The following is a 10,835-nucleotide window of genomic DNA, read 5'->3' on the forward strand; positions in this document are numbered from 1 at the left end:
TTAATGGAGAGAAACTTGAAGCAATCCCACTAAAATCAGGGACTAGACAAGGCTGCCCACTCTCTCCCTACTTGTTCAATATAGTTCTTGAAGTTCTAGCCAGAGCAATCATACAACAAAAGGAGCTCAAGGGGATACAGATTGGAAAGGAAGAAGTCAAAATATTTCTATTTCCAGATGATATGATAGTATATTTAAGTGATCCCAAAAGTTCCACCAGAGAACTACTAAAACTGATAAACACCTTCAGCAGAGTGGCTGGGTATAAAATTAACTCAAATAAAACAGTAGCCTTCTTCTACACAAAAGAGAAACAAGCAGAGAAAGAAATTAGAGAAATGACACCCTTCATAATAGTACCAAATAATATAAAATACCTCAGTGTGACTTTAGCCAAGCAAGTGAAAGATCTGTATAAGAACTTCAAGTCTCTGAACAAAGAAATTGAAGAAGATCTGAGAGGATGGAAAGATCTCCCATGCTCACGGATTGGTAGGATTAATATAGTAAAAATGGCCGTTTTACCAAAAGCGATCTACAGATTCAATGCAATCCCCATCAAAATACCAACCCAATTCTTCAGAGAGTTAGAACAATTTGCAAATTCATCTGGAATAACAAAAGACCCAGGATAGCTAAAACTATTCTCAACAATAAAAAGACTTCCGGGGGAATCACTATCCCTGGACTCAAGCAATATGACAGAGTAATAGTGATAAAACATATCTGGTATTTGTATACGGACAGGCAGATAGTCCAGTGGAATAGAATTAAAGACCCAGAAATGAACCCACACACCTATGGGCACTTGATTTTTGACAAAGGAGCCATAACCATCCAATGGAAAAAAAAGATAGCATTTTCAGCAAATGGTGCTGGTTCAACTGGAGGTCAGCATATAGAAGAATGCAGATTGATCCATTCTTTTCACCCTGTACAAAGCTTAAGTACAAGTGGATCAAGGACCTCCACATCAAACCAGATACATGCAAACTAATAGAAGAAAAAGTGGCTAAGAATCTTGAACACATGGGCACTGGAGAAAATTTCCTGAACAAAATGCTCTAAGATCAAGAATCGACAAATGGGATCTCATAAAACTGCAAAGCTTCTGTAAGGCAAAGGACACTGTTGTTAGGACAAAACGGCAACCAACAGATTGGGAAAAGATCTTTACCAATCCTACAACTGATAGAGGGCTTATATCCAAAATATACAAAGAACTCAAGAAATTAGACTGCAGGGAGACAAATAACCCTATTAAAAATGGGGTTCAGAGCTAAACAAAGAATTCGCAGCTGAGGAATGGCTAAGAAGCACCTAAAGAAATGTTCAACATCTTTAGTCATAAGGGAAATGCAAATCAAAACAACCCTGAGATTCCACCTCACACTAGTCAGAATGGCTAAGATCAAAAACTCCGGCTACAGCAGATGCTGGTGAGGATGTGGAGAACGAGGAACACTCCTCCATTGTTGGTGGGATTGCAGACTGGTACAACCATTCTGGAAATCAGTCTGGAGGTTCCTCGGAAAATTGGACATTGAACTACCTGAGGACCCAGCTATACCTCTCTTGGGCATTTACCCAAAAGATGCTCCAACATATAACAAAGATACATAGTCCACTATGTTCATAGCATCCTTTTTTATAATAGCCATAAGCTGGAAAGAACCCATATGACCTTTAACAGAGGAATGGATACAGAAAATGTGGTAGATCTACACAATGGAATACTACTCAGCTACCAAAAACAATGACTTTATGAAATTCATAGGCAAATAAATGGATCTGGAAAATATCATTCTGAGTGAGGTAACCCAATCACAGATAAACACACATGGTATGCACTCATTGATAAGTGGCTATTAGCCCAAATGCTTGAATTACTCTAGATGCACAGAACACATGAAACTCAAGAAGGATGACCAAAATGTGAATGCTTCACTCCTTCTTTAAAAGGGGGAACAAGAATACCCTCGAGAGGGAATAAGGAGGCAAAGTTTAGAACAGAGGCAGAAGGATCGACCATTCAGAGCCTGCCCCACATGTGGCCCATACACATAGATAGAGGCATCAAACTAGATAAGATGGATGAAGCAAAGAAGTGCAGGCTGACAGGAACCAGATGTAGATCTCTCCTGAGCGACACAGCCAGAATACAGCAAATACATAGGCTAATGCCTGCAGCCAACCACTGAACTGAGAATCGACCCCCGTTGAAGGAATCAGAGAAAGGACTGAAAGAGCTTGAAGGGGGCTTGAGACCCCATATGAACAACAATGCCAATCAACCAGAGCTTCCAGGGACTAAAGCAGTACCCAAAGACTATACATGGACTGACCCTGGGCTCTAACTGCAATGGTATCAATGAATAGCCTAGTAAGGCAAGCAGTGAAAGGGGAAGCCCTTGGTCCTGCCAAGACTGAACCCCAGGGAACAGAATTGTTGGGGACAGGGGGGTGGGGACAGGATGGGGAGGGTAACACCTATATAGAAGTATAGGGGGAGGGGTTAAGGGGATGTTTGCTTGGAGACCTTGAAGGGTGATAACAATTGAAATGTAAATGGGAAATGACCAGTTTGATGAAGATGGAGAAAAGGAAAAAAAGAAAAAGAAAAAAATTGGCTCTTGCACATCAACCAAACATTAATTCAAAACCAAAATCATAATCAATCTACGATATTTCTGGCAGTGTTTACCCATGGTGTATCATGGTATATCATTCACTACAGTCTTGGCTCTGAATACACAGACATATTCACTTTGCACTACACACACCATGGGCCATACAGCACCAAAATTACTACCTTAAACACTTCAGCTTAGAGTTGAGACTTACAAGTTATAAGCTACAGTGTTCTCACTGTACATATATACTTTTCTGCTCTTACAGGAACATAATGGTTTAATTCCAGAAAGTAAAGATTTTAATTATTTTTTTTCTGTCATTCCTCAGCATGTATCTAATTAGTATACTTTAGGTTATATCATTAGAAAGTGTGGACTTTTTTTCAGAATGCTATTTGAATTGCAGAATTAAGTTTCACCCAAAACAACAATTAAATGAATTTTAATTTAGGATTAAGACAGAATTTCAAGCAATTTCTAAACTGATCCTAACCATACTTTTTTTTTCTACATCTTTATTAAATTGGGCATTTCTTGTTTGCATTTCAATTGTTATTACCTTTCCTGGTTTCCAGGCCAACATCCCCCTAACCCCTCTCCATTCCCCTTCTACATGCTAACCAACCTTTTGATTTTATACAATATATTATGACAATTGCGCTGCTTGGTGTGAAGGAGAATTCAAAAAAAAAAAAAAAAAAAAAAAACAGTGTTGGAAGAAGGCTAATTAAAACTTCAATGACCATGGAGAGTTTGGAATGTAGCAGGTCTGGCGTCTCATTACCATTTCTCCCCTGCTACCTTTAGCCCCCTAAAAAAATCATAGCTTGCCCACTTCTTTGACTGCCCTAACTTCTCATGGATTAAAACCTTTGGAAATGGGCTGGAGAGATGTCTCAGCAGTTAAGAGCACTCACTGCTCTTCCAGAGGTACTGAGTTCAATTCCCAGCAACCACATGGTGTCTCACAACCCTCTGTAATGGAATCTGATGCGTCTGAAGACAGCTACAGTGTACTCACATACATAAAATGGATAAATCTTAAAAAAATAAAAAATAATATACAGAAAACTATCAATGTAATACACTATATAAACAAACTGAAAGATAAAAACCACATGATTATTTCATTAGATGCTGAGAAAGCATTTGACAAAATTCAACACCCCTTCATGATAAAAGCCCTGGAAAGAACAGGATTTCAAGGCCCATACCTAAACATAGTAAAAGCCATATACAGCAAACCAGTAGCTAACATTAAACTAAATGGAGAGAAACTTGAAGCAATCCCACTAAAATCAGGGACTAGACAAGGCTGCCCACTCTCTCCCTACTTGTTCAATATAGTTCTTGAAGTTCTAGCCAGAGCAATCATACAACAAAAGGAGCTCAAGGGGATACAAATTGGAAAGGAAGAAGTCAAAATATTTCTATTTCCAGATGATATGATAGTATATTTAAGTGATCCCAAAAGTTCCACCAGAGAACTACTAAAACTGATAAACACCTTCAGCAGAGTGGCTGGGTATAAAATTAACTCAAATAAAACAGTAGCCTTCTTCTACACAAAAGAGAAACAAGCAGAGAAAGAAATTAGAGAAATGACACCCTTCATAATAGTACCAAATAATATAAAATACCTCAGTGTGACTTTAACCAAGCAAGTGAAAGATCTGTATAAGAACTTCAAGTCTCTGAACAAAGAAATTGAAGAAGATCTGAGAGGATGGAAAGATCTCCCATGCTCATGGATTGGCAGGATTAATATAGTAAAAATGGCCGTTTTACCAAAAGCGATCTACAGATTCAATGCAATCCCCATCAAAATACCAACCCAATTCTTCAGAGAGTTAGAACAATTTGCAAATTCATCTGGAATAACAAAAAACCCAGTATAGCTAAAACTATCCTCAACAATAAAAGGACTTCCGGGGGAATCACTGTCCCTGAACGCAAGCAGTATTACAGAGCAATAGTGATAAAAACTGCATGGTATTGGTACAGAGACAGACAGATAGACCAATGGAATAGATTGAAGACCCAGAAATGAACCCACACACCTATGGGCACTTGATTTTTGACAAAGGAGCCATAACCATCCAATGGAAAAAAAGATAGCATTTTCAGCAAATGGTGCTGGTTCAACTGGAGGTCAGCATGTAGAAAAATGCAGATTGATCCATTCTTTTCACCCTGTACAAAGCTTAAGTCCAAGTGGATCAAGGTCCTCCGCATCAAACCAGATACATGCAAACTAATAGAAGAAAAAGTGGCTAAGAATCTTGAACACATGGGCACTGGAGAAAATTTCCTGAACAAAACACCAATGGCTTATGCTCTAAGATCAAGAATCGACAAATGGGATCTCATAAAACTGCAAAGCTTCTGTAAGGCAAAGGACACTGTTGTTAGGACAAAATGGCAACCAACAGATTGGGAAAAGATCTTTACCAATCCTACAACTGATAGAGGGCTTATATCCAAAATATACAAAGAACTCACAAAGTTCTACTGCAGGGAGACAACCCTATTAAAAATGGGGTTCAGAGCTAAACAATTCACAGCTGGGGAATGACGAATGGCTGAGAAGCACCTAAAGAAATGTTCAACATCTTTAGTCATAAGGGAAATGCAAATCAAAACAACCCTGAGATTCCACCTCACACTAGTCAGAATGGCTAAGATCAAAAACTCCAGCTACAGCAGATGCTAGTGAGGATGTGGAGAAAGAGGAACACTCCTCCATTGTTGGTGGGATTGCAGACTGGTGCAACCATTCTGGAAATCAGTCTGGAGGTTCCTCAGAAAATTAGACATTGAGCTACCTGAGGACCCAGCTATACCTCTCTTGGGCATTTACCCAAAAGATGCCCCAACATATAACAAAGATACATGCTCCACTATGTTCATAGCAGCCTTATTTATAATAGCCAGAAGCTGGAAAGAACCCAGATGACCTTCAACAGAGAAATGGATACAGAAAATGTGGTACATCTACACAAGGGAATACCATTCAACTATCAAAGACAATAACTCTGTGAAATTCATAGGCAAATGGAATGAACTAGAAGATATCATCCTGAGTGAGGTAACCCAATCACAGATAAACACACATGGTATGCACTCATTGATAAGTGGATATTAGGCCAAATGTTTGAATGACCCTAAATGCACAGAACACATGAAACTCAAGAAGGATGACCAAAATGTGAATGCTCCATTCCTTCTTTATTTATTTTTTTTTTTATTAACTTGAGTATTTCTTATATACATTTCGAGTGTTATTCCCTTTCCCGGTTTCCGGGCAAACATCCCCCTCCCCCCTCCCCTTCCTTATGGGTGTTCCCCTCCCAACCCTCCCCCCATTGCCGCGCTCCCCCCATAGACTAGTTCACTGTGGGTTCAGTCTTAGCAGGACCCAGGGCTTCCCCTTCCACTGGTGCTCTTACTAGGATATTCATTGCTACCTATGGGGGCAGAGTCCAGGGTCAGTCCATGTATAGTCTTTAGGTAGTGGCTTAGTCCCTGGAAGCTCTGGTTGCTTGACATTGTTGTACTTTTGGGGTCTCGAGCCCCTTCAAGCTCTTCCAGTTCTTTCTCTGATTCCTTCAATAGGGGACCTATTCTCAGTTCAGTGGTTTGCTGCTGGCATTCGCCTCTATATTTGCTGTATTCTGGCTGTGTCTCTCAGGAGCGATCTACATCCGGCTCCTGTCGGTCTGCACTTCTTTGCTTCATCCATCTTGTCTAATTGGGTGGCTGTATATGTATGGGCCACATGTGGGGCAGGCTCTGAATGGGTGTTCCTTCAGTCTCTGTTTTAATCTTTGCCTCTCCCTTCCCTGCCAAGGGTATTCTTTTTCCTCATTTAAAGAAGGAGTGAAGCATTCACATTTTGATCATCCGTCTTGAGTTTCGTTTGTTCTAGGGATCTAGGGTAATTCAAGCATTTGGGCTAATAGCCACTTATCAATGAGTGCATACCATGTATGTCTTTCTGTGATTGGGTTAGCTCACTCAGGATGATATTTTCCAGTTCCAACCATTTGCCTACGAATTTCATAAACTCGTTGTTTTTGATAGCTGAGTAATATTCCATTGTGTAGATGTACCACATTTTCTGTATCCATTCCTCTGTTGAAGGGCATCTGGGTTCTTTCCAGCTTCTGGCTATTATAAATAAGGCTGCGATGAACATAGTGGAGCACGTGTCTCTTTTATATGTTGAGGCATCTTTTGGGAATATGCCCAAGAGAGGTATAGCTGGATCCTCAGGCAGTTCAATGTCCAATTTTCTGAGGAACCTCCAGACTGATTTCCAGAATGGTTTTACCAGTCTGCAATCCCACCAACAATGGAGGAGTGTTCCTCTTTCTCCACATCCTCGCCAGCATCTGCTGTCACCTGAGTTTTTGATCTTAGCCAATCGCACTGGTGTGAGGTGAAATCTCAGGGTTGTTTTGATTTGCATTTCCCTTATGACTAAAGATGTTGAACATTTCTTTAGGTGTTTCTCAGCCATTCGGCATTCCTCAGCTGTGAATTCTTTGTTTAGCTCTGAACCACATTTTTTAATAGGGTTATTTGTTTCCCTGCGGTCTAACTTATTGAGTTCTTTGTATATTTTGGAAATAAGGCCTCTATCTGTTGTAGGATTGGTAAAGATCTTTTCCCAATCTGTTGGTTGCCGTTTTGTCCTAAACACAGTGTCCTTTGCCTTACAGAAGCTTTGCAGTTTTATGAGATCCCATTTGTCGATTCTTGATCTTAGAGCATAAGCCATTGGTGTTTTGTTCAGGAAATTTTTTCCAGTGCCCATGTGTTCCAGATGCTTCCCTAGTTTTTCTTCTATTAGTTTGAGTGTGTCTGGTTTGATGTGGAGGTCCTTGATCCACTTGGACTTAAGCTTTGTACAGGGTGATAAGGATGGATCGATCTGCATTCTTCTACATGTTGCCCTCCAGTTGAACCAGCACCATTTGCTGAAAATACTATCTTTTTTCCATTGGATGGTTTTGGCTCCTTTGTCAAAAATCAAGTGACCATAGGTGTGTGGGTTCATTTCTGGGTCTTCAATTCTATTCCATTGGTCTATCTGTCTGTCTCTGTACCAATACCATGCAGTTTTTATCACTATTGCTCTGTAATACTGCTTGAGTTCAGGGATAGTGATTCCCCCTGAAGTCCTTTTATTGTTGAGGATAGCTTTAGCTATCCTAGGTTTTTTGTTATTCCAGATGAATTTGCAAATTGTTCTGTCTAACTCTTTGAAGAATTGGATTGGTATTTTGATGGGGATTGCATTGAATCTGTAGATTGCTTTTGGTAAAATGGCCATTTTTACCATATTAATCCTGCCAATCCATGAGCATGGGAGATCTTTCCATCTTCTGAGGTCTTCTTCAATTTCTTTCCTCAGTGTCTTGAAGTTCTTATTGTACAGATCTTTTACTTGGTTGGTTAAAGTCACACCGAGGTACTTTATATTATTTGGGTCTATTATGAAGGGTGTCGTTTCCCTAATTTCTTTCTCGGCTTGTTTCTCTTTTGTATAGAGGAAGGCAACTGATTTATTTGAGTTAATTTTATACCCAGCCACTTTGCTGAAGTTGTTTATCAGCTTTAGTAGTTCTCTGGTGGAACTTTTGGGATCACTTAAATATACTATCATGTCATCTGCAAATAGTGATATTTTGACCTCTTCTTTTCCGATCTGTATCCCTTTGATCTCCTTTTGTTGTCTGATTGCTCTGGCTAGAACTTCAAGAACTATATTGAATAAGTAGGGAGAGAGTGGGCAGCCTTGTCTAGTCCCTGATTTTAGTGGGATTGCTTCAAGTTTCTCTCCATTTAGTTTAATGTTAGCAACTGGTTTGCTGTATATGGCTTTTACTATGTTTAGGTATGGGCCTTGAATTCCTATTCTTTCCAGGACTTTTATCATGAAGGGGTGTTGAATTTTGTCAAATGCTTTCTCAGCATCTAATGAAATGATCATGTGGTTCTGTTCTTTCAGTTTGTTTATATAATGGATCACGTTGATGGTTTTCCGTATATTAAACCATCCCTGCATGCCTGGGATGAAGCCTACTTGATCATGGTGGATGATTGTTTTGATGTGCTCTTGAATTCGGTTTGCCAGAATTTTATTGAGTATTTTTGCGTCGATATTCATAAGGGAAATTGGTCTGAAGTTCTCTTTCTTTGTTGTGTCTTTGTGTGGTTTAGGTATAAGAGTAATTGTGGCTTCATAGAAGGAATTCGGTAGGGCTCCATCTGTTTCAATTTTGTGGAATAGTTTGGATAATATTGGTATGAGGTCTTCTATGAAGGTTTGATAGAATTCTGCACTAAACCCGTCTGGACCTGGGCTCTTTTTGGTTGGGAGACCTTTAATGACTGCTTCTATTTCCTTAGGAGTTATGGGGTTGTTTAACTGGTTTATCTGTTCCTGATTTAACTTCGATACCTGGTATCTGTCTAGGAAATTGTCCATTTCCTGAAGATTTTCAAATTTTGTTGAATATAGGTTTTTATAGTAAGATCTGATGATTTTTTGAATTTCCTCCGAATCTGTAGTTATGTCTCCCTTTTCATTTCTGATTTTGTTAATTTGGACACACTCTCTGTGTCCTCTCGTTAGTCTGGCTAAGGGTTTATCTATCTTGTTGATTTTCTCAAAGAACCAACTTTTGGTTCTGTTGATTCTTTCTATGGTCCTTTTTGTTTCTACTTGGTTGATTTCAGCTCTGAGTTTGATTATTTCCTGCCTTCTACTCCTCCTGGGTGTATTTGCTTCTTTTTGTTCTAGAGCTTTTAGGTGTGCTGTCAAGCTGCTGACATATGCTCTTTCCTGTTTCTTTCTGCAGGCACTCAGCGCTATGAGTTTTCCTCTTAGCACAGCTTTCATTGTGTCCCATAAGTTTGAGTATGTTGTATCTTCATTTTCATTAAATTCTAAAAAGTTTTTAATTTCTTTCTTTATTTCTTCCTTGACCAGGTTATCATTGAGTAGAGCATTGTTCAATTTCCACGTATATGTGGGCATTCTTCCCTTATTGTTATTGAAGACCAGTTTTAGGCCGTGGTGGTCCGATAGCACGCATGGGATTATTTCTATCTTTCTGTACCTGTTGAGGCCCGTTTTTTGACCAATTATATGGTCAATTTTGGAGACAGTACCATGAGGAACTGAGAAGAAGGTATATCCTTTTGCTTTAGGATAGAATGTTCTATAAATATCCGTTAAGTCCATTTGGCTCATGACTTCTCTTAGTCTGTCTACATCACTGTTTAATTTCTGTTTCCATGATCTGTCCATTGATGAGAGTGGGGTGTTGAAATCTCCCACTATTATTGTGTGAGGTGCAATGTGTGTTTTGAGCTTTAGTAAGGTTTCTTTTACATATGTAGGTGCCCTTGTATTTGGGGCATAGATATTTAGGATTGAGAGTTCATCTTGGTTGATTTTTCCTTTGATGAATATGAAGTGTCCTTCCTTATCTTTTTTGATGACTTTTAGTTGGAAATTGATTTTATTTGATATTAGAATGGCTACTCCAGCTTGCTTCTTCTGACCATTTGCTTGGAAAGTTGTTTTCCAGCCTTTCACTCTGAGGTAGTGTCTGTCTTTGTCTCTGAGGTGTGTTTCCTGTAGGCAGCAGAATGCAGGGTCCTCGTTGCGTATCCAGTTTGTTAATCTATGTCTTTTTATTGGGGAGTTGAGGCCATTGATATTGAGAGATATTAAGGAATAGTGATTATTGCTTCCCGTTATATTCATATTTGATGTGAGGTTATGTTTGTATGCTTTCATTCTCTTTGTTTTGTTGCCAAGACGATTAGTTTCTTGCTTCTTCTAGGGTATAGCTTGCCTCCTTATGTTGGGCTTTACCATTTATTATCCTTTGTAGTGCTGGATTTGTAGAAAGATATTGTGTAAATTTGGTTTTGTCATTGAATATCTTGGTTTCTCCATCAATGTTAATTGAGAGTTTTGCTGGATACAGTAATCTGGGCTGGCATTTGTGTTCTCTTAGGGTCTGTATAACATCAGTCCAGGATCTTCTGGCCTTCATAGTTTCTGGCGAGAAGTCTGGTGTGATTCTGATAGGTCTCCCTTTATATGTTACTTGACCTTTTTCCCTTACTGCTTTTAATATTCTTTCTTTATTTTGTGCGTTTGGTGTTTTGACAATTATG

The sequence above is a fragment of the Rattus norvegicus genome, chromosome 17, assembly GCF_036323735.1.
Source record: "Rattus norvegicus strain BN/NHsdMcwi chromosome 17, GRCr8, whole genome shotgun sequence".
NCBI lineage: Eukaryota > Metazoa > Chordata > Mammalia > Rodentia > Muridae > Rattus > Rattus norvegicus.